Raw genomic sequence first — 24060 nt, forward strand, 5'->3', positions numbered from 1 at the left:
ACACAGCTGTGTGCACAGCATTTTCTTCACATGCTTTGTTAAAAATGATATTTGCACATGAAGAAAAAGAAAGCCCATAATAATAACGACATCAGCAACCACTTGAGAAATATTAATGAGTGGTACCAACAGCACTGAATAAAGACAGCAAGTCTATAAGGCCATTAATATCCCAATTTTTAATTTAACTAAATATTTTTATTATCATTTTGGCACAATGATGCAACAATACAGCAGCATTATACAACCATTTTAGCATCAGCAAGAAAGTTCAATGAGAAAAAGAGTGTGTTAGCAACACAGACTTCATGAATGCAAGTAATTTTCACTGTAGGAGAGAGGTAAAGTGTTTCCTCACCTCTCTTCCACATCACCATAGAGCCTACAAGGTCAGAGAGTGACTGAACCTGGGACTGGGCACTGGACAAGCACATGAAAGGATGGCTCTAAACCCATATGTCCCAGAAATACAGCTCTAGGGCTTCAAATCCAGTGGCATGGCAGAGATAAAGCTTGAGTAAGAAATGTCTGCATTGAGAAATACAATTGTTGTGCAGTCTATGTTGCTTTAATATGAGCTCCTATTTTACTGGACTTTATGTAGCAAAAAGCATCTCCTCCTAATTTACTGCAAAGCTTCTCATATTCAGCAGGAGCTTTATAAAATATCTTTCTTCAAAATCAGGAAAGTTGAAGAGAAAATCTATTCCAGGAACAAGTAGAAAACATGTTCTACAATACCTGAAGAGCCAGGGTAAGGAGGGACCCTGATTGCATCTTAGTAGAAAATGTCATAGATTTCTTTCAAAATACCATAGATTTCTTTTGAAAATGCATATTGTTGGGACAGCACACATTGGACAACACACTACAGTTCCCCTTCAGGATGGATAAATGTAAGCAGTATTTTTTAGTGCAGGTGTTGGTGCTTTGTTCCAGTGAACCCATGATGACAAGAGAAAGTATCAGATACTACATCCAGTCCTACAGACTCCTCTCATATGAGCAAACCTCATTGCACTGGCAGGTCACACTCCCATGCATAACTCCCACAAGAAAAGGTGTATAATTGAAAGCAGTTTGTGAGCCCCTCTAGAATTGCCTTTGGTGGGGAGGAGAGGAGGGAAGAAATTGTGAATTATTCACAATTTTCACTTTATCCCTAATCCCTTAATTCTGTCATTCTGAGGGTAGAGACTTTTGCTTAATGGCAGTGCCAGAAACAACAAGCTAGAATTGCATGTTTATGAAATGGGGCCTTAGTTACTTATTAGGATCAACTGAGCTTGAATTAATGTTGGCTCACTTTCAAGAGCACTGAGTGGACTGAATAAGCATCACAGTTTTAAAACTCATTAATGGTTGTTTGTTGTATATATCTAACACACTAGAAACATCAAGCACATTAGGCTATAGTTTTCTTGTAAACATACAGAAGTAGAAAAATATGGCTAATACAGAATTACATTCTTTGGACTTGTAGTTCTACTTACACCAGCAGATGAATAGATTAATGTAATCCTGAATTTAATCCGACACATTATGCTCCCAAATCTGAGTTTGGCTGGGGTGGACATCAACTGTGCTTTTATCTCAGAAGATAAGTGCATATATTACAGGTGATCAGGCAAAACAGGGAAAAAGTAGAGTGTATGTAGAAATGCAGGTGTAATGCAAGTGGAAAAGAATCCAGGCCATGTAGAGAGTAGCTGACACTGTAGATAGCATGGGATGGGAAGATAAAAAATTACTGCTGAAGGCTACTGAATGCCAAAAAATAAGTCCACATTTTGAGCTGATAAATACTTGCTCCAGATGACCTGTATGTGATCTGAAACATGGGATGGACAACCATTCACACAGTTTTAATGTGTTTTGCACGTGAATTCTTAAAGTACTTAGATTTTTAATTTGAGGTTGTTTTTTGTTGTTGTTGGTTTTTTAGATGTGTAAGGGTCAAAAATGCCTAAGGCTGCCTGAGACCACAGTTGCATTTCTGAAGATTTTACCATGCAAGAGATATTCACATAGAGGCCAATGTGTCAGATATCACTGACCACAAGAAATCAAGTTCGGCTCCACTAATTTTCTGTTTCAAATCAAGAGCAAGCTTTGAAAGCAAATGCCACCATCATCACACTTACCATCCTTTGGTTTGCACTTAAAAGAGCCTCAAGGCACCCAAGCTGGGTTATGAAACTAAACTGGAGGATCTACTCCAGGGGTGCATCTACTGCACTGTGACAAGTTATGAGGATGAGCTGTCAGGTCCAGACTGGAAACAGCTCAAGACAGGGCACCTGGAACATGCTCCATGCAGAGAGCAGCTCCCCAGCACCAATTGCTCAGCTCACACCAGCAGAATGTGGGAGCAGAGAGAGGGGACACAAAGTGTGACCTGTCAAGTTAATCTTCTGATTTAAGGCCAGTCCTAAAATCTGCGCCCTTGACACATGAACCAAGCCCCTCCTGAGCTCATTTCATCCCTATTGAAGGACAGTAGTTTACCAAATCAGACCACAAAAGAAAAATCAATTTGAAATTATGGTTCCAAGGCAAAACATGCTTCTGAAAATAAAACCTAAACAAACTCAGAGATTTGACTGAAAACAATGGCACTAGCAACAACACATGGCAATAATAATAAAATAAACATTACAGGATATGATTTTTCATCAAAATATTCAAAACTATTTGAAGCACTAATCTTGTCTGAGCACACCGTTTTTGCTTGGTTGGTTGATTTTTGTGGGGTTTTTTGTTTGGTCAAGTTTTTTGTTGGGGTTTTGGGTTTTTTTGGTTTTTTTTTTTTGGGGGGTGGGTTGTGGTGTTTTCGTATTTTGTTTTTTGGGTCTTTTTAGGAAAAAGAAGTCCCATTCTTTCATCCCCAAAGTAAAGGTAAGTAAGGCTTGACTTATGCAAAATTAATGTAGTCCATACAGGACACCCTGTCATGCATACTCTTGGCTATTTTCTACCAGAAGAAGAGAAAATTCTGCCTATTCTAGGCTGCATGGGCAGAAGCTTCAGGGAAGAAAGTGTTATCCTCCTCCTCTTCTGGAAAGAAAGGAAACCTGCTACCAAAGATGGTTTCATTAGCAAAGGCTTTCAGTTAGCATCAGAATCAGAAAAGGAGAATAAAAGCCTAGTTTAAAATATCAAATAGATTTACTCTTATACTGTACAAAACACTGATAGGCAATGAAAATCAGGAGTCTGTGGTACCTTCCCAAATGCAAGTAGTTGTATTAGGATTTGAAGGCTGTGCTCTTCCATTTTTCATCTCAAAGAATTTTCTTTTCTTCAAAGAAAACAAAAGCTTCTTGTTCTCCCTGCTGTTCTGCTGCATGTGTCAGAACTATCACCTGAAGAGAGCTGCAGAATGAAAACATTGAGAAGAATGGGAAAATGGGAAAAGCATACATCAAATTATAAATATGAAAGAATATAGTAGCTTTTAAACTAAAGCATGTTTATCAAAGCAAAAAAAACAAAGGTTGCTAAAAAATCTGAAAAAGCTGATTTGGGTTGTTTTATGCAACCAAAAAATAATAAAAAAAAAACCCAGCATCATTCAGATTTCTCATCAATTAAGAGACATGATTACAACAAAACATAAGTGCATGCAGAAGATTGCACAGAACAATAAAAAAAGGCAAACATCACCATCCTGAAAATCATTTAGAGACCCAAGGCTTTTTGGAATCAGAGTGAATGACTTATCCACTCTGCAACATCTGAGTAAAGAAGCAGATTTCTTGTGGTTAAAGGGTTTCAGAAAGGATTCATCAGACCCAGCATAATTTTGCAATCCCCTATAACATTGATTTCTTCATAAACTCAATTTGAATCCCTCATGGTTCTGGCAGTAATAAATCACTGCAGTTTAAAAGAAGGTCATGTACACATTTTCATATTCCATACACAATCCTGTTGCACAAAACAAATTATCTGAGGTAATTTGCTTGAGGGTTGTAAAGTCATCAGTTCACTTTGGATTGACTTTAATATGTCTCCATGGAATACTCTCATCTTTTCTCCTTCAGAAGGACTCTGTACACTCATTTATTCCCTAACTACTTTCAGTAAGGCCCAAAACTCATCCAAAATTTCACAGACCACAAAACTTTCTCTTACAGGCAAGCATTTTACATGAGATCACAGGATCCTCCTCACTGCTGACTCTTAAGTGGCATCTCTAAGGTAGCTCAGCTACCCATGTAGTTTGTGAGGAAACAAAAGTACCTGGAGTAAGATACAAATGCCTAGTACCTGCACCTAGTAGGAATCCCCTGATCTCCAGTATTACCTCCTGGGAGCTTTCATCCCACTGCTTCAGCGTGATACAGCCCAGCAAATCCAGCCCTTGGGTGCTCAAAAAGGCTGCTCAGGTTATTATTACTTTATAAGACCAGCACAAGGCAGAATAACTGGAAACAGCATGCAGGAACCTCACAGTCTCAAAGTGACCAAGTTATGATCAGCAGGGCTCGTGCTGGACAAGAGTTAAGAGTTTCAGCTCTATCAGACCTGGCTCCATGCTAAGTCAGTCCAATACTTTTGCTCCCCTTGTGCCCTAGGGAATCTCTGTTATTCTGGTTTTCCCATCAGCCGTGGCACGTCAGTGCTTTGTTAGGGAGAGCTGTGGGTGGTACTGCACACACAGAAATTATGTCTGCTCTTGCAAGGCAGCCACACAGGATCACTCCAGCACAGAGCCTGAACGTGAGTGTTCTGTCCCTGAAGTATTTTCATTCCTTTTTGAGTTTAGTTTTAGCTTTTGATCTCCAGGTTCTGTAATTTTCAATCAGAGGAAATTACCCTGTGTCTTGCCATTTACTAATAATTTTGTACAATCTCTTACAATTACTACTGGTTTTGTTTGGAAATATGGTGCATTTACTAATTAATTTATAAATTATCACCTAATGCATAATATAAAATACAAACCAAATTTCTGTATTTCAGGAGCTTTTTTTTTTTTTTTGTATTATCATATAAACACATCTGCCTACATTCTTATCACATTTTTAGACCCACAAGAAAATCAAACTCAAAACAATACTGTAAATGAACACCAGTACATAGGATAGGTACTATTTTAAAACAGAGGTTTGGATTTCATAATTTAAGTGCCTTTTATTTTGCCAGACCAAAATACTTTACATGCTACTAACTTGAGCTATAACTTTCATTGTGGTTGAAATCCTGACCCCTCCTTACAGCAAAACTGTCACGGTCCATGCTATAAACCCCAGAGCTAGCAAGAGATTAGGGGCCAAGGGGACTGCTCCAGACCCCATTTTCCTGCTCCAGAGAGGAGTTATTGTACTATTTCTGCTACTGCTGTCTCCTCGCTTCACACATGGTCGAGAACCCTCCCTGCTCCCACTCTCTCACGCCTCCAGCCAGTCAACAACTTGTAATAAAAAGCTGATGCCAAAAATTAGAATCATAACCATATATTGAAACACTCCTCTGAAGTGCTTACATCCCCAAACCCATATGGACCCAGCAAAGGATGTCAGAGAGAGAGAGGGGAGAAGAGAGAGATGAGAGCATCTAGCTGAGAAGCACGTGGATTCATGCTAGCAGCAGCCCAGCAAGCTGCTGGAACTGATTTACCACTAAAGCTGTTAAGCAATGACTGACTTCTTCCAATTATTGGTTTTGCAAACAATAATCAGGTTAAAATTAGTCATCTGGATATAAAACTTCGCTTGAAGGATAAGGAGTGCTGTCCTGCGGGAGAAAGGGAAGAGGGAACACTCAGAAAGGGGAGACATGAGAAAGCATCCTAGAGGTGGGAAATGTGTTTTGCATCAGGGCAGAGCTGCAGGACATCGTACAGCACACTTTCAGCTCACTCTCTCACCTCAGGGACTGCCAAATGCCACTGTGGTGACAGCAGGGATGAGCTGGATGCCAGAGTATGAGGTCTGGGGACATGTGCACATAAAAGATGGAGAGAAAGAGACACACAGAGATGGAAATTTAAAGGCAGACATTAAAGTCTCAAACATATACTTCTGTTTTGAATGACTTTTCCTACTCCAGTCTCAGTTTGCAATTACAGACCAAAATTAACAACCTACTTTACCATCTGCACATTTATTTCTTCAGATTTAACCACTGCACTGCAAGCAGACCAGTCTGTTTTAAGAAACATAGCCTCATTGAGAGCTGATGGATCAAGAAACAGAGGTACAAAGGTATGGGATAACATTTTCAAAAGCAAGGGGGCAGGTCTTGACTCTGGGGTGACCATCTAGTTTATCACAAACCAGACACTTTTTTTTCAAAACTTTGGTTTCGGTGACTGTAGCCAAATAACAAGAGAGAAAACTGGAGCCTGAGCACAAATTTCTGGCTCCTATCCTTTTCTTAGACCACCATGCTGGATTACCACCACTGCTAGCAGCACTTCCACTGAGAATTGGCAGCTGGGCCCCCTGACAAAATATGGAGATACGCTGATGGGCTTTGAGCTGAAAACACTGAAGTATTTGCTCCATTTAATAAAGAAAAGCATCTAAATCTTTTAAGTTGAAAGTTCTACTGGGAAATAAGCAATAGAAATTGCTGTGTTCCAAATGTCAAGACTTCCATCCTTCTATAAATCGTAGGCAGGGCTCAAGCACAAGGGGGAAAATTCCCAGCACAATCCTGCACACAGCACACAGCACAGTTCTGGAAAAGGATGGCATTGAGCAACTGCATTATCCATACAGTTTTACAGCCTTTTCTAATGCCCAAAGAGAAAAAAGCCTGCCCCAGGAAAGGAAGAGATTTTACTTAGCATAGTAAAAATTAAGATACAAATTACGGGGAATACTTGTACAAGAAGAACTCAGCTTCCTACACACTTGGAAGTATGACTGACTAGGAAACAATAATAGTAACTGTTCAGACATTGTACCACCCCTCCTAATAACTCTGTGTTTCTTTCAGTCTGCATAATTCTGTATAATTTTGAAGCCTATTAGAGGCGAAGGAAGTGAGGGCACTGACTATAAAACACAAAGGTCAAGACACAATCCCTTCCCCAGGAACTCCCTCCACTGCAGATTAATAGCTGTTTTGACAGTTTAACCATTAAAACATTACTCTAACAGTGCTCTGATTTTACACATCTTCTCAGCATTATAGAGTACTGCATCCTGGACTAAAATGGAGGGTGTTGGCATTTTTCTCAGCCATTCTTGAATTTTTACCCATATATATTTTTGCTTTTAGTCATATTTTCTTCTTTTTTCAGCAAGTAAAAGATTTTAAGCAGACAAGCAACAAGAATTTCACAGCCCTTATTTTAAAAAGCATAAAGGAAATCAGGCTCTAAAATCCACATTTATATAATTGATGACTCCTAATCAGAGGAAGTCCTAGTAAGGTTCCCTGATGTGCTGAAAGACAAAGATAGGCAGCACCAAGACTGCCAGGCTGACCTATACTGATCTCAGACAAGAGACTTTCACATGAGGCTTCTTGCCCAGAGTGTCACCACATCCTGCTCCTCTTTGTTCCACAATATAGGAGACTTCATTAGATTTGCAACCTCGAGCTCATTTCCATGGCAACTCATGGCACAACAAAACACAAGACATTAAGCACCATACTCAGATTTCATCAGGAGAGAAGGAATTGGGCTGTGAGCTGACGGGAGTTGTACAACTCAGATAAGTGCAACAAAAGAAATCAAGTGTCACAGCATGCTAAAGCACCCTGAGGATAAAAGGGATCCAAATCAAGCTGCACAGATCACTGACTGGATCCCCACTGATCCAAATCAGGATCTTAGCTGCCCCACTGGTTGGCCTTTTTAAGAGTCAGAGCTTCAACCTGTGGCATTGGGAATCAGGGAAGAATCTGTTCTCCAGAGAGAGGATCAGACCTAAGTCACAATGAGGCTCAGGGTCAACTCACCCAATTATTTCTCCTAATTGCACCTCTACTGGAAATATTTCCCTATCTGAAGCCCCAGCTTTAAGGCATATAAAAGAGACTGCTTACTCTTATGCTTCACTCCTTGGAATGTTTTCATTCCCACTAATAATCCCATTTTATTCCCTGGTTGTTCTCTACCTCTGAGAAAAATCTGTGTTAGCGCTAGAATCTTACTGATGATGGAGTCCTGCTTTCAGCTGGACTTCTCTTTCAAACATTTTCAGAGTAAAACACATTGTAAGACTCATATCTAAGTATTTTTTGCAAGGATTCAAGTTCGTAAACTTGCATCCAATGTTCTGGTTTCAAAAGAAAGTCATAACCATTTTTTGCATGACAAAATAAATATCAATATTAAGACAGAAGCAGAGGAACAGTACATATTTAGATAAGCCAGAAAGGTTTCAGACAGTGAACATTTGAATCAATTTTATACCTACAGCTTGAGCTAGGACTAAGAGTTCAATCTGTAGGACAAGCCCCAAAGCAGTCTTTGATCATAAAAAGTTCACTGTGCTATATCCTTCAAGTAAGTATAATTCCCCTTCTTCAGATCTCCTCAGACTTTGTGTAAAGAAGCTCTTTTTCTTTGATCTGCTGTATAAACACAGTTGCACATTTGGGGTTAAATACATCTAGGAGGTATTCCTGCATCCTGCTGGCATGGACATTTCTAAGCCATTCCCTACAGAGGATTTGTTCATTAGCACATTTCTCTCACTTAGCATTCCATTGCATTGGCTTCAATAGGAGAAAAAAAACCCAATTTTTTTCCAATAGGATGCTCCTGGAAGCTGAATGAGGTTTAGACAGTGGTTTTTTTTCAAGCATACTCTCCAGAAGGCAATATTTTAGAGAGACTGAGTGCAGTGTGAACCAAGGTAAGCCAGGCCGGAAGACTCCATTCACAAGGAGTGGTGAAAATCAGTCCTTAAGTGCTGCTTTCAGAACTTTATATTTATGAACTTCATGTCTGCATACTCAGAGAAAAACAGAAAGATAGTGAAATTTCAAAAATCTGGAAATCCCATAAAATTACTGAATCCCACATAGCTTCTGTTCAAAAGTATAAAGTTACTGCAATTTTTTTGACAGTCCTGTCAAAAATCTGTGAACAAATCTAGTCTGAACTTAGCAAGAGACACTTCCTGTGCCTGAAGGACCTAACAGCAATCCTTGAAGTTTGGAAAATGTCTCAGCATGCAGCTCCTCCACAGAGAGAAGCTGATGAGAGCAGCATAGCCCTGCTGAATGCCAAGTCCTGTGAAAAACCCAGGAGCTCAAACACAGCACTGATGGTTTCCAAATTCCCTTGAAAAATAAAATGCGCTCTTCTGAATTTCCCCTGCAGTGACAGGCAGCTCCAGAGCCATAAATGATTGCTGATGTGGTAAGGAAGTCACAGTGATTTCAGGAACATTAGAAGCATGACTTGGGAAGGCGTTTGGGAAGCAAGCTTTAGCATAAAGCACACTGCCTCTCCAGACTTCCAACCACAGCCCCTGTGTGCCAGCTCCCCAAATGAAATTTAGTTATGCACTTTTCTAGCAATTCATTCTCTTGCATCTGGAAGGACACTGTAATACTAAGTACACTCTGTTTTCACCACACCTGTGTGTCAGTGTGTGCAAGAGCACAGTTATTCCTGCTACAGTCTCACAAGGACAGAAGACACGAGAGCTAGACCAGTGCAGCACTTCTGTGTCTTTTCAGACTGGACATGTAATGCAAGTGTACAAATCTGACTTAGTGGTAATTCTTGAGGATGATGGGATATGTGTGGATAGTTTGACAAAGTGGAGGGAAATCCTGACTCCATTCCTCACTCTGCTGTGGGTTTCCTACATTAACTTCTAAAAGAAAAATCCTGCAGGAAGAAAAATCAGCTGGTGCCTCGCCTTTGGCATCAGGAAAGGTATGATGTTATCTTTGGTGTCATAGAAAATTCTTTTCTGTAGAATAGAGATTATTATAAAGTGCTCCTCTGTTTCCCAGAGGTCTCCATAGATAAACATCAATAACTCAGATGCTGTGATTACGCAGTCAGACAAGGAAAATGTAACTAGAGTCACTTCTTAAAATTGACAGAATAAACACTACACATTCACCTATCTGTTTTTTTAATATTTTTTTTTCTTTTTATGGCTTTGCCTACTGTAGTTCAATAATTTTGTTTCTAGTGCATTTTCCCTAAGTTATCTTCATGTGGCATAAAAGGTGTTGCTAAAGACAATGCCAGGCTGGAAATAGTCATCTGTTTTCTAGCTAAATCCTCCTACAAAGACAGCAACTAGCAACTGGGATGTGTAGGAGCTGAAGCCGTAATGGGGCACACAATGTTTAATTGTGCATATGTGATACACACTATTTAGCTTTCTCATTGTTCCATGCAGCACAAAGAAATTCTCAGGAGGCTGAGAAGGGTCATATCCATGGCTGAATGAGAAAATAATAATTTAAAATTATCATTATAGGCCTTCCTCCCGCTGACTTAGCTGGGTGAACCCTAGAAGATTTAGAGTTCAGGATCAGTTCAGATAAACATCCAAAAGTTCACAGGTTTACCCAAACTATCTGAATCTCTAGAGCCCCAAAATAAGCTGGAAATCTCCAGAACTGCCTTTCTTGAGGGATTTCCTGCACTTCCAGATTTGGACAAAAATCAGAAATGGAAAAAACAAAACCCCACAACATGAACCAAATATTGCAGAATCTCAGCAAAACTCATGTTACACTTTGAAAGTCATCATCTGTTCACACATATCTATCAAGTATTTTGATGATTTTCTTTTAATATCAGCTTTTATGGTTAAATCAGAGCATATTTATTTTTTCACCTGACTTCTCCCAGTCTATTCTACTCGTTTTGACCATCAGATCTTCATGAGTGGAACCCAGAGCAAGTGGTAAAGGGAGGCTCAGTTCTTCCACACATTTACAGTACACCTACCCAGCACATTAAGGTTTTTCAGAAAATATCTTTCATCTAAAATATTTATTAAAGAGACTAAGGGGTAAAGAGAATAGACAAGGGACAAGGAGTATAGTGAAGTAGTTTACAAAGTACTGACATTGGTAACAGATATGCCTCCCATTGGCACATGAGCTGCTGGTTTCCCTCTTTGACACTGATATGGAAAAAACATCAGCAGCCACACTATCAGCAAGAACATGACCCTCTGATCAGCTGTTGTTCACTTTCCCAGAGCAGACTTCCATCTCCCAAATTAGCTGTGGCCAGTCGTTTTCTCTGGTGTAAAAATATGGTTTGGATCACTTAAGACTGATGATCTGTATCAAACAAAGAACACATTGCTTGGCCATACTTTCCATCATCCTCTCCACTTGCACAGCCAGAGAGGAACATGGAGACCCTTGCCACATGCCCATGTGCAGGCTGTGCAGAGCCTTCCTCCTCACTGAACACCCTCCCCATTCACTCAGTGACGTCTTGTATCACTTGTACCAGGCCAGCAAGAAGAAATGTCTTATCCTACCTAGTGGGGAAAAAACATCTCTCATAATTTGGCACTACCATCTGAGTCAAAGGCCTACAGAGTTCAGTCTGAAAATACCTATAAGGAAAAGGGGTATGTAGAGTAATTCTTTCCCTGCTCCATCCATCCAGCTCCCAGGAAGTTACCAGCTTAGAGACTTCCTGAACTGAGACTTGGCACCTGCACCATCATGTTTGGTAGGAGCTCACAAACCCATCCTCTTATAATTTGCCTGATCCCTTCCTGACCTGTTGATGATTTTTTCCAGGACAAGATGCGTCAGTGAGGTCCACAACTTCCTTGCACCTCTTTTTGCTTGTTCATAATCCTTGTTTAGTGAGAAACAATGAATATAGAAATAGTTCTTATTTAATTTCTCTATCCTTCATGCACTCTTATGGCTTTTAAAAATAACTATAATCTTTCCCCCACAGTCATTCTTTTCCAGCCTAGAAAATCCATCAAGTCCTTTGTCATGTAGAAGTCACTCCATACCGTCCTTATGATCCATATCTTTTATGGTTTTTTTTCTGGAAATCCTTGGGATTTTTAAATTAAATGTTTTCAAAGTTTCACATGGAAGATCAGGTGTGAATGCTCTGTGGCAGGATGCTCTTGCTCTGTACTTTGATTCCCATTCCCCTTCTACCAAATCCTAACATTCTAGATGACTCTGCCATCATTTTGAGGTGACATTTTCAAAGACAGCCATAATGACACCTGAGGTGTTTCCCCCAGGTGGGAGTAGCAATTTCCTGCTAGTCATGGCATATATATAGTTTATGCTAGTTTCACTGCTCTTCATTTATAAAGATGAGAAAATAAGCAGAGAAAAGAGATTCAGTCATTCAGCATTCTAATAGTATCTACAGTTTTCCAGGGCTGATTAAAGTTTAGGTTTTCCTGAATAGCTTTGTGTCCTTAGCAAATCTTGTCCTTTTACTGCTTGTCCCCATTTTTACATCAGGAATAATCTTAATAACATGGAACAGATTTTTGTCACTAACCTTCCACTCCTGTGGTTGCCATTCCCTCTATTGCATCATTGTGATGTTCTAGATAATATGGGAAGTGTTTTCTTTTTTTTTCACCCATTTACTGAAGGCTTTCCACATCCATCCCTATGAAAGCATGAAGTACCTCTTACCTGACATGAGTTATAAGAGCAACAGCTTTCTCCATCTTACCTCTTGCTGGGAGTCCATCAATACTATGATAAATTAGCTCTTCAAAAAAAGGACCTGTTATAGGAAGCTCAGCTTCCTATATATATTTTGTTTTTCTTGGTTGTTTATTTTTTTGGGTTTGTTTTTGGAGTTTTTTTTTCCAGGCAAGTTCAGTGTTTATCTCAGGCTTGCCTCCTACCATTGGCTCAAATGCCTGAAATTATCCAACATCCCAGAAATGTTCTCAGATTTTTGGTCCTGTCTCTCCCCTCCCGCACAATAAACCTTGGGGCTGCTAAAATTTCACACTCTCCTGAAAAAACCTCCCAGTCAATCAGGCAGCGGAAGCTCCCGTTCGCTGCAGCACTCCAGAGAAATGTGTCTCACGGGGTGCGCGGACGCTGATGAAAGGCAGCAGGTTTGAGCATGAAATGCGCTGTGGCAGCAGGTGGGAGCGGCTGTCCCGGTGTGCTGGCAATGGGGAGGAGGAGGGGCACGCCACACATGAATAGCCAGGCACACACGGGACATCTTCTCACCAGATGGTGCATCAGACCTGCTGGAGCTCAACTCTTAATTAAACTAAGAACTAAGGGCCCCACTCAGTCACAGCATCAGTTTCCTCCCAAACAGATGTCGGCAAGACACCACAAAAATTGCATTCAGTGCAAGCCCAAACCCAGGCTGAGGGTGGCCACTGCCCAAGCCTCACGTACCATCTCTGTTAGGATAAGAAGTTTTCTCCAGCAGTGAACTGACAGCCCCTTTGTTCTGGGTCATCGTGCCCTGAAAGCCCCATCTGTCCTTCATGGCAAACCTGAAACCAACACTCCTGCAGCACAGCACTGTTGCTAACCAGGTATAGAAAACAGCCTGAACCAGAGCAGGAAATTGTCTGTAGAGTTTATTCAAAGCTTCCCAAAGCCCGCAGCTACCTTAACTTTTCCTAGCAGATCATCACACTGACCAAGATAACCTAAGTGCTGAAATCCCAGAGGTGCACTGGGCTAAGAGCAAACTGGCAGCAAGTGTCACAATGGATAACCTTACTAGGCATTTGGAAAAAATGGATAAATCTGTAAAGCTTTCAAAAGCCTCTGGATAGCATTTTCAGTAGGTGAATGGAGAGAAATTAAAAGAGACCCAGGCCAAGCTGCATGGCAGACCTATATCTTTGCCTCTGGATTGCCTTCAATGCAATACAATGATTTTAGGGAAGTGAGGTCCATAAGGCCCCAAAGAAGCAATAATGATTTAATTTATTTGGGTAAAACCTGAAGCCAGCAGCCTATCTGTAGTTTTATTTGTCAAGCAATGGTAACAGAGTAGTACAGATTTTTATATCCTGGGCATTGATTCAGTGTCAAATATTTAATGAAAAAAAAGCAATAAAAATAAAAGGTAGTTGATCCAAGGACTGGCAGTGACTGTATCCAAGGATCCAATCCCTCTCTTACCTCCAGTCCCCTCCTCTCACTTCACCCCAACTTTTCCCTCCCCCTCTGCCTTTCTCACTTGGAAGATGTTATTGTTTAACATGGCACATTCCCAAGCTGCTGGACCAGGACAGTAAAATTATTCACTGACTTTACTGTACTCTTCCACCAGGCACTAATTTTTTAAGCTTTCAGCTCTCCTTTTCTCCACCCCCACCTCCTCCATTCCCCAATGAAATTTGCTTTTTCCCTTCTCTCCCTCCCTTTTTGCTAGGCAGAATCTGGAAAAAAGAAATCAAGGCCAAACTCAACAAAACTACTGCTGCGTAAGAGCAGTCCTTTTTCACACACAGATGGTCAGTCAGAAGAATGAGCGCTTTATAAGACAAACATCGTGCTGGTCTTTGCGATCCTGTTCCCCTGGACCTCAGCAGGAGTTTTTCATCACCAAAGTGGATAATAACTCTGTCAGACACCTCATACACACAGGTATTAATAAAAAAAAAAAAAAAAAAAGAAAGAAAATACCTCAGTGACTGATTTTACAAGAAACTGGGAATCTTAATGTGATGGCTAAAAAACGCGCACCATGATTACGCACAACCAATAGCTGTGTCAACAGGGGTTTATGGCAGGTTGCTAATCAGCAGGGAATGCACTTACGTATACAGCCATGGTTTTGCACTTTATGGACAACATTTCTGTGGCCAAAGTCCCCGTACCGTTGCATGGCCATAAACATGCAGACATTGTGTGCTTGTAAACACCCAAGTGTCCATAGGTTTCTCCATGTTTGCATATGGAAACTCCATTTTCATGGGTAACAGCAGCTTACAGCATCACTGCTGGATGCACCACAAGGTGCCAGCAGGTACTCATGCCTTTATTTATTAAATTTGGTCTAATATACAAATGGGCTTAAATATATTATTATAAAGGAAAATTTAATCTTCCTCAGACTAAGTTTTGATGACAAACAAGGTCGATTCCCATCACTGTTATTCAGATTTCAGACCCTCAGCTTTTCTTGTGATAGATCCAGAGTGTCAAGACCACATCTGAAAGACACAGACAGCACCAGCATTGGCTAACCCAGAAACACAGCTCCCTTTGTTTAAAACAGAAAAATATTTTCAGAATCTCTACATTTCCCTACAACAAAAGAAGCAACACTAAAGAAAATCCCCGCAGGAAGCTTGAAGTAGCAGCTCTGTTCTAACAGTTAGCTTTCTTCCACAAATTGAAATTCATAACACTTTTGTAACCCAGCATTTTCAAATTCAAATAGAATGAAATTATGTGTGACCTCTTGCATTCCCGCTTCATTAGTCATCCCCTTCATTAGTCAAATGAGACGGGGCAGCAGTTAATGCTTCTGCTGACATGACAGAAGTTCTCACAATAACATATTTGAGAGCTATTCTGACATTAAATTTACAAAACATGCTCTGCATTTAATCTGATTCAATAAAGGCAGAGAAGAGAAATGCTGTCATCTCAGAAGCCTTAAGATGGTTGCATTCCCAAACAGAAGCTGATGTGTGACATCCTTTTGTCACCAGCATACCACTGCTCATGAACCACTGGACAGCTATGGTGTATGAGGAAGTACAAATCCCTGCTAAGGGATGCTTTCCTGGGTACTAAGCAGTAACCAGTCTTCAAGCTTCCATCTCCATTTTTCATTGAATACAGTGATAGGAAATACCCTCTTTTCCTACTCTGACTAACCTGTTTCTCCCATCCCTCCCTTCACCAGTCTCTGTTTCAGAACCATTTCTTTGCACTACTGAAGTTTCTGAGAAATGAACACCATGAACAACAACACACTGGTGATTTGTACTCTCCCCTGGTGCAAAATTAATTCAGGATTTTGTTCAGGAGCTGCCAAAGATCAGCACATTACTTACCATTAGAGAGATGCATGGACAAAGCTATGAGTGGAGATTGCCAAGAAATGGGCTTTGCTGTGCCCACCTCAGTTTGCTGCTGTCAAGCCTTCACATTCATTTTCCAAACATAATGAAACAAATTAAGTCAGCCTTTTCAGTATCAATCTCATCCATCATAAATTAATTTTTAGGGGCATTTTCCCATGGATACAATCCAACTGACCTGAATTCCATGCTTCTCTTTTACACCAATCTTAAAAATTAACAATAAGTGTTCAAAATGAGATCTTGTACAATGGAGCAGAGAATAAGATTTAGGAAAATAAGGGTCAAACTGTTTACAGACTTGGGGAAAAAAGTTTAAGCAGCAAGTCTCTGAAAGTAACAAAACTTTGAAACAATTTTATATTAATACAGCACAAATAGATTAGGTATTAACTCTGAATGCACACAATTCACGAATAGTCCTGTTTTCAATCAGTCTTTTCAAACATGTAGACACTATTTTTTAATTATTATTAATGACAAGTGCTCAGACTGCACAACAACAGCAAAACTTTTATTAAAGAGGGTGAGAGGAAAGGAGAAACTTACCATAAAGACAGGTTTTTCAGCAACACATATCTCAGTCACTCCCAAAACCTTCTCTGGCATGGATGGTGCTGACCTCTGTGAAATAGAGGTAGGATTGGTCTGGGGAGGAGGTTAGCAGGCCTGTTCCTACACTAAGGAAATAAACTTTTTAATTAAGGATCAGGGCAGGAAAAAGTAAAAGTAAAAACCAACCAAACAAAAACCCAATAACAAATTTTTCTTTATAGAAAAATACATGGTGAAAAGGAAAATTGTGTATTTCAGTGTATATTCTCACTTTCCTTCTCCACATGCCTCAGTCTGACAATCTGAGTTTCTCCGCCTAAGAGCATCAGCTGCAATGATTATCACAGCAGCAATTTGTTGATGGCTAAAGGGGAGGAAGGTCTAAAAACACAGAGGGTGATGCATCCTCAATCTCCCACGTTTATCAAGCCAACTTTAGAGAATTTTATAACACAAGATGAGCTCCAGAGTATTTAACAGGGACTTCTGTGTTTACTTTGAGAGGTTCACTTTTGCCAGGTTGGGTTTCAAAATGTTTCCATCTTAGCATGAAAATAGGGGAGGGTATAAACCAGCCCTGCAGTGCTCTGGCAACCTCGTGCCAGTCAGAAAAGTACGTCTGTGAATGATCTGACAGGGGCTGAAACCCCAGGCTTATAACACCAACCAACAGACTCCAGTGCTCTCAGTGGAGGCAGGCTTGATCCCTGGCAATCCAGGATTATTAAGGATTATTTTTTAAGCAGTACAAGAAATGTATTTCAGCTGGATTTTAACTTGAGAAAACTCCTTAGATTGTAATGGCATTAGTACCTTTCTAGCTTCCCCCTTGCTCCCTCCCTGCTTAGTTCCTCTGCCAGCAGCTCCCCACCTTGTCCTCCAACACACAAAACTGTTTCTCCATCTCAGTCTCAGTCACATAAATTGCTCTGAAAGGCAGAATCCCCAGGCTCTCACGAAGCTCCTGCTGAAATTAATGAGACTTGGCACCAGATTATCTTATAGAGAATTGTTTGCAAGAGCAACACCTTACTTACTGTTGGAGAAAACACAAAAAATCATTTCTCCATGACAGTTTTCATCCTCAGCCCTAACTTTTACCCAAGTCAGGAATATTTTTTGCTTTATATCTGACTTGACAGTAACTAATACTACTGTGAGAACACACCACCTGACTTTATATGATTTAGGAAGAGGAGAGAGAGCAAAGATAATAGTTTCATTATAAGTTTTAAGTCTCTGTAAATCTCTCTACATTGAGCCATTCCTGATCTCCCAAGAGGGACTCTCCAAACACTGAAGCCATGCCTATTTGGCAAGAACTACAGACAGGGATTTCTTTTTTAGTCTCCTTCGTCTCTACAGAGGGCAAAAATCTTGGACAGAAAACTTTGGCCCAGAAGCCTTTTTCTTTACTTGCAGCAGTTAGAGACACAGTGATGGTTTTAATAGAGTTCTGTAATGACTCTATTGCTACTTTTTATGACTATTTCTTGGAGCAATAAAGTGGCAGAGGATTCAATTATACTGAATCACTAACTTTTCCACAGTGAAGAAGAGAGCATAATTAGTCCATGAAGTCATTTTCATTCAAAGAGTAAATACATTTCTAGCTTCTGCAAAACGCAGTAAAAACTCTTTCTCACCTGTGTGCTCCCATAGCCAACATCAGAAGGAGAGCTCATGTTGCCCAGATAATTGAGGAGTTATTTGAAATGTTTCCTTGACTTTAATTTTGTGATATTCCTGCAACAGTTGCTCAGAGTGCCTGCGACAGAGCCTAGCCATGCTCCCTGGACCAGCCAAGGATGGTTCTCCAGGGGACCACAGCATTAATGGGCAGCTCCACAGCCTCTCCAGGGGACCACAGCATTAATGGGCAGCTCCACAGCCTCTCCAGGGGACCACAGCATTAATGGGCAGCTCCACAGCCTCTCCAGGGGACCACAGCATTAATGGGCAGCTCCACAGCCTGGCTTCTCCCACCTGGGCAAGTATGAGGCAGCTCCCTCCCGAATCACATCCAGATAGATGAGGGTTCCCAGGTGGGAAAAATTGCCTTCACAGGCCTTGGAAAGGGTTAAGGCTCCTGAGCTAGGTACTTTGATTTGATGACAAAAGCAGCAGAGGATGTTCTGCTCATGCAGTAGTTTTTCTAATGACATGGTCTTTGCAACATAAAGGGAATGATTTTTCACCACGAATCTTTATAAAGGTGCAGTCTGAGACTGAGAGACCTGTACAAGGGCTGCGGGGTAAAACTCAAGTTCCACTGAAGAAAACTGATAGTTTTAACCAAAGATTTCAATGACATTGGGATTTCTCCTACTTATCCCCAAACAACTAAGTTTATTAGCATGAGATTGCCCTAGCTATTCAATAGAACATTTATTAACTTCAGTTTTTGTGTATCTAAAATCACTATCTAAGCCAATCACAGCTGACTGTATGATTCTCATTTACCAAAACCAAATGAGTTTCCACTACAGTTCAGCACTTGCTACAGCTGTAGCTGTGACGTGGTTCTGTGTTATGCTGTTCTCTAGTAAGGCATGTCAAAAACACAAACCAAAGGGGGAAATTATTTCATTTCCAAAATAAATAAATGCTTTTTATCAGTACTAATACATGAAAGGCAGGTATTAAAAGTTAAGAGACGTGGGAAATTGGTTCCTCACAAAGCTTCAATTAGCTTTCAAATTATCTCTCACTCAGTGTATACAAATACTCCTAACCAAACTTCACTGAAAAATGGATTCTCAATACGTTTATTTACCTAATAGTTAACACAAGGATAACAACACACATACAAATTTAAAATAAAAACATATGTGGGGATCTTTTGCCCCAAATAAGAATTTGAAACAGATGTGCTCTTTTAACTGTATTTCTTCACCCAATGCTTTTCTCTTCACTGTTTGTATCTTTAATGTTTTTTTTTTTCAAAGGTACATAATAATTTATTTCCCCTTTTATCTGACAAGCATGGTTTTCAAATAACATATTCTATCTTTATTTCTTGCTGGCAGAAGTCATCCATATCAATTGGTGTTTTGCACAAAGGGACCTGACTGCAGTTCAACTGTAAGCTGTGATGCTATTTTCATTAGAACTGCATTTAAAAATCAACATAACAATGTTGTGGGATGAAAACATAGTCAACATTGTTTCCACAAGTTTTGTATTCTTAAATCTTCTATTAAACTCATGTTTTTATTGGACACTTCCATTCCACTTCTCTCTGCATGTTTTCAATAGCAGTGTGTAATGTTTAGAGGCATAAATTAGCTGCAGCAGCTTTTCAGTCCCAAAACCAGAAAATATTGGAAAATATATCTGATGTCTCTTTTTCTCCTCAAAACTTTAATTGTAGCTTTTGCAGAAAAGCATTAAAAACTCAGTAAAGCAAAATTCCCTGGAGCAGGGAAGCACAAGAGTCAGCTCTCTACCCAGTGGGCCAAATCTGCATGAGCTCTGCAAGATTCAGATTTCAGGCTATGCTCACCTACACTGAAAGTTAGAAAATATTCCTAAATTTCTACTGGACCTAAATGGCAGGATGTGGGTAGCCAGGGAATGCAGGGACTCTGTTTGAAGGAGGTCCTGGGCTGGTCACCACCAGGTCCTGCTTACTCCAGCATCACTGCTGGTCACCTCAAAACTGAAGCTTATTGATAGATCACCACCATTTAACCAGCAATTAAAATTTTGTGTTAATTTGTAATAAATAAATATAACCAAAATTCCCCATGTCAAGCTGGTTTACCCATGACCAACCCATTTAGGAAAATCCTTATCTGTCCTTTTCTAGTGTTTTCATTCAGTCTTTCCAGTGTACTTGTTACTTGACAGGACCATCAACTGCATGGCTGCTGGCATCTTCCACCACTGGACCCTGCCATATCCACCATGAGTTATCTAACCATGAGTGAAAAGAAAGTGTCTTCTTTTCTTTTTTACCATCCTTACTTAAAATCTTTCAGATATCAGAACTGAGAGTTGACTTCTTAGTGTTTTCAACATTACTGGTAGCTTCAAAATATGATATCCAAAAGCATTTTACCATATAGTATCAAAGAAGATCATCACCTTGGTAGCACCTGAGCAAAACAGACATTTTCAGTACCCTTAAAATGCCAATGCTTCATATAATTGAGACTCTGTAAGCTAAAACATTTCAAAAAAATTCAATTCAGATTTCTTAAAAAGATGATCATTTTATCAAATAAGGTAAGACTCTTCAAGGGGGTTTTTAAAAGACATATTTCTGGCCCAAATGTTCAAGCCTCTGTCTTTGTAAGGTATTTGATTCAAAACCTGTGGCTAAATGTTTTTATCTTTTTAATACTTAAGAATTAAAATATAAATGAAACAGGGTACATTTTTTTCATTTTCATTACTCTGAAAAATGTTAGAATATGGTGCTGTATTTTTTTGTCCAAGCAAACACATTCTGCTTGATGAAGACACCTGACAAAATTTAAAGCTACCATTTAAATGCTGGCAAACTAAAGAGGGTCTTATTTAATAGTGCCTTATAAAAATAGTTTTACGAAAATGGAGAGAAGAAACAGGCAAATTCAATTACTGGGGAACTTATAAGGACCATGATTAATTGGAATACCAAAGAGTAAATTAGGATATTTTGGGAGCTTTGGCATACTTGAATAAATGCAGTTACACAACAATCAGAAGGGGAAAAAAGTATTACCATCCTGCAGACCTGGCACATCTCACTGAAAGTTCACAAGAGAAAACCAAGCTGCAATGGCCTTACACCAATCAAAAAATCCTACAAAGACTGAGACAGGGAGGATGGCACTATAAAAATCATAATCAGACTCGGGAACCAGAGTGACTAAATTACATGTTGGCCTTTGAGAAGCAAATCAAAACAATCAGAGAGAAATCAGAAAGAATCAGAGAGAAATCCAAGCAGCATTTGAATGTTGACCATTGGAAACTAAGAGCAGAAGCAAGTCTCCTAGATTTTTTCTATTTTTTAAAGTGAGCTCAAGCAAAGCTAGTAAAACTTAGCAATTGTTAACATACCACCATAACTACAGGTTTAATAATGTCCCATAAACTTTAAGAATTTCAAATTCATTGCTACAGAGCAGCTTATACATTCATTTTGCAAGGCACCCATTTTCACACTCAAAGACATCAGAAAAGCAGATTAAAGTTTATTTTTCTTTTGATAAAGAAGTTAAGCAGATTTTGGCAGCTTGCCATCAATTTGACCCCATCTCCCAACTTCCCCCTTGCCCAATACTATAAATTAACCTTACACTGGTGGAGGGGAAAAAAAAACTGAAAAACTTCCAACAATCAAGTCCTTTGGCTGAACCTTTCAGGGGCATATCCCATGGTGACAATCGTTAGTCTTGACTATCTCAGCTGGCCTCCTCTCCAAAACTATGCCTATAGCACAGATTTCCATTTTCTTCTCTTGGTCTAGATGTTACCATGATCCACAATTTCTTTTCCATGTTCTCCAGAAATACCTACCATGATACTCTTCTTCTGGACTGGATATTTCTTCTAGCTGCTGGTCTCACACAAGGACATTCACAGAATAACCTCACTCATCTGAAGTCAGTCCGGATTTCTGCCATGAAGCCTAAGAGCAAAGTATGGGCCTACAAAGTTAACCCCACAAATCAGCAATTAAATCCAAAAATTATTCAACCAGGGAAAAGTTTTAGTTGATTTTGACTGCAAGGCAGATTAGATGAAGGCTTTTATAACTTGTCTGCCTAGCAGTGAATATACAAAAAAGTGAACAAATAATACAAGGGGACTGTCCCCTTACAGACAGTTCAGTGAAGTGTGCACAGGTTTTCCTAGGTTACTTTTTTAACATAACACTAACACTGATATCCAAATCTTCCTTCAGAAAATTTGACCACTTATTTTCTGGTAGTGTCTCTGCAGTAGTTTTCTACAATGCTAAATCCTCAGCTTCTTCATTTAGATAAGAGACCAACTGAAATGATTTTTCAGGACAGACCAGAGGAAAATTTCAGAGTTCTTAATAAGTCTGAACTTCATGAAACAGAAAGCTGGTTGTTACATCACTCTATGAAAAAATATTTATATTGGCTCTGGCTTTAAGGTTACATTTCTCAGTTCATGCAAGTGGCAGGAAACACACAGAATCTAATCAAGAGATAGTCCACAAGGCTTGTTAAATGAAATGTTAAATAAAGAGCTCTTATGAAAACAAAAAGATGCCGCTCAGGAAATGATCTTGGTCATCTCACAACTCTCTGTTGTTCCATAGCCAAGCATTGGCTAAACATTAGATTATCACTGTAAACAATACACAGGGAAAAAATGCTCGCAGAATTTACCCTAAAAGTAAGTCTGAAGAGCATCTAAGTGTCTTATGAGGCTGAGCTTTATTTTTGAATCTGACTTAAGAGACTAATTCAGATCTTAATAAAAACAAGGGAATGTAGGTTTTCAAGTAATGCACTTTTAAATAGTTTACTTAAAACGTAAAATACGGTTTTATGCACAAGCCAGAAAAACCAGCAAGAAAATATATTTACAAAATGTGAACTCAAGAAAAATCCTTTCATGTAGGAGAGTCCTTCAGTGCAGAAGGTCGATGTTACTAGAAAATAAATAACATGAAAGAGGCGGAAGAGGACAGGGGAAATTGCTCTGCAGAAGAAAAACAAAGAACAGCAGTCACAAACTTCTCATGAACTCCTGAACTACCAAGTTAACCAAGGTAATCTATTGCTCTCCTCCATACTTCCAGTCCAGCCCTTCTTTCATCTCTTTGGCCTCGATGCCGTAACTTGTGTGCATTTGTAAGGGAGAACTATGAATTAGCACAGTGAATGTGATCTCTGAGTTTCCAGTGGGGTTCTCAAACTGGTACACATCAGCCTCAGACAAAGCATTTTTTCCAGATTTTGCAAGTGTGACAGCAGCATCTAGTATTACTATTGTTGCCTCTGTTTTTATTTGACAGCATGACTGCATTTACATTTCAGGAAAGCCCATACAAAGGGATGGCTTTGGAGCTTGGCTCCTGTATGCACTCCTAGCTCATAACACAGTGAAATTAATAGCTCTTTTTATTTCATCTGGCAGGGAGTTTTGCAGCCGATGTAGGATTGCATCTCCTGTGACCACAGGGTTTCTCAGATTTCCCAACAGTTTAATTGCTCTATGGTACGTGAGGCTGCATTTTCTGAGAGAGAAAGAGCTATCTCATACAGCCAGGGCTCTGCAAAGCAGCCAGCATTCCTGAAACACAGTCTTTGTTCAGTGACTACTAGGAAAAGAAAATTTGTAAAATTTCAGTGGATTAAAAACCAAAAGCAAATAAAGGACTTATACTTAAAAATTATTATCAGATAAACTAATGAAGGGCAAGAAGTTTAAAGCAAAAACCTGAGTATGGAATGATTTAAGTATCTTTGTTTCTGATCTTAAAATTCTATAACCCTTTTATTTCTAGAAGGAGAAAAGGTGGGAAGGGGAAAAAGAAAGACAAAACCAAGTG

At 39.6% G+C, this 24060-nt stretch overlaps 1 long non-coding RNA gene across 5 annotated transcripts in view; it reads right to left on the minus strand.

The window, feature by feature from the left end:
- Positions 1–375: 375 nt before the first annotated feature.
- The window catches only part of LOC144245988 (uncharacterized), a 58895-nt gene continuing 35210 nt past the window's right edge, over positions 376–24060 (minus strand). Inside the window, exons 6-8 of one of the 5 annotated variants that reach the window (XR_014954012.1) lie at positions 22047–22158; positions 16530–16604; positions 376–3375 (exon numbers count right to left, since the gene is read on the minus strand). This is a non-coding gene — a long non-coding RNA (uncharacterized LOC144245988). Of the gene's footprint in view, positions 3376–16529; positions 16605–19467; positions 22178–24060 lie in introns of those variants that run through there. The other 4 variants (XR_014954009.1, XR_014954011.1, XR_014954013.1 and 1 more) reach the window with 4 other exon arrangements.

Source organism: Lonchura striata, chromosome 3, assembly GCF_050655825.1.
Source record: "Lonchura striata isolate lonStrDom1 chromosome 3, ASM5065582v1, whole genome shotgun sequence".
NCBI lineage: Eukaryota > Metazoa > Chordata > Aves > Passeriformes > Estrildidae > Lonchura > Lonchura striata.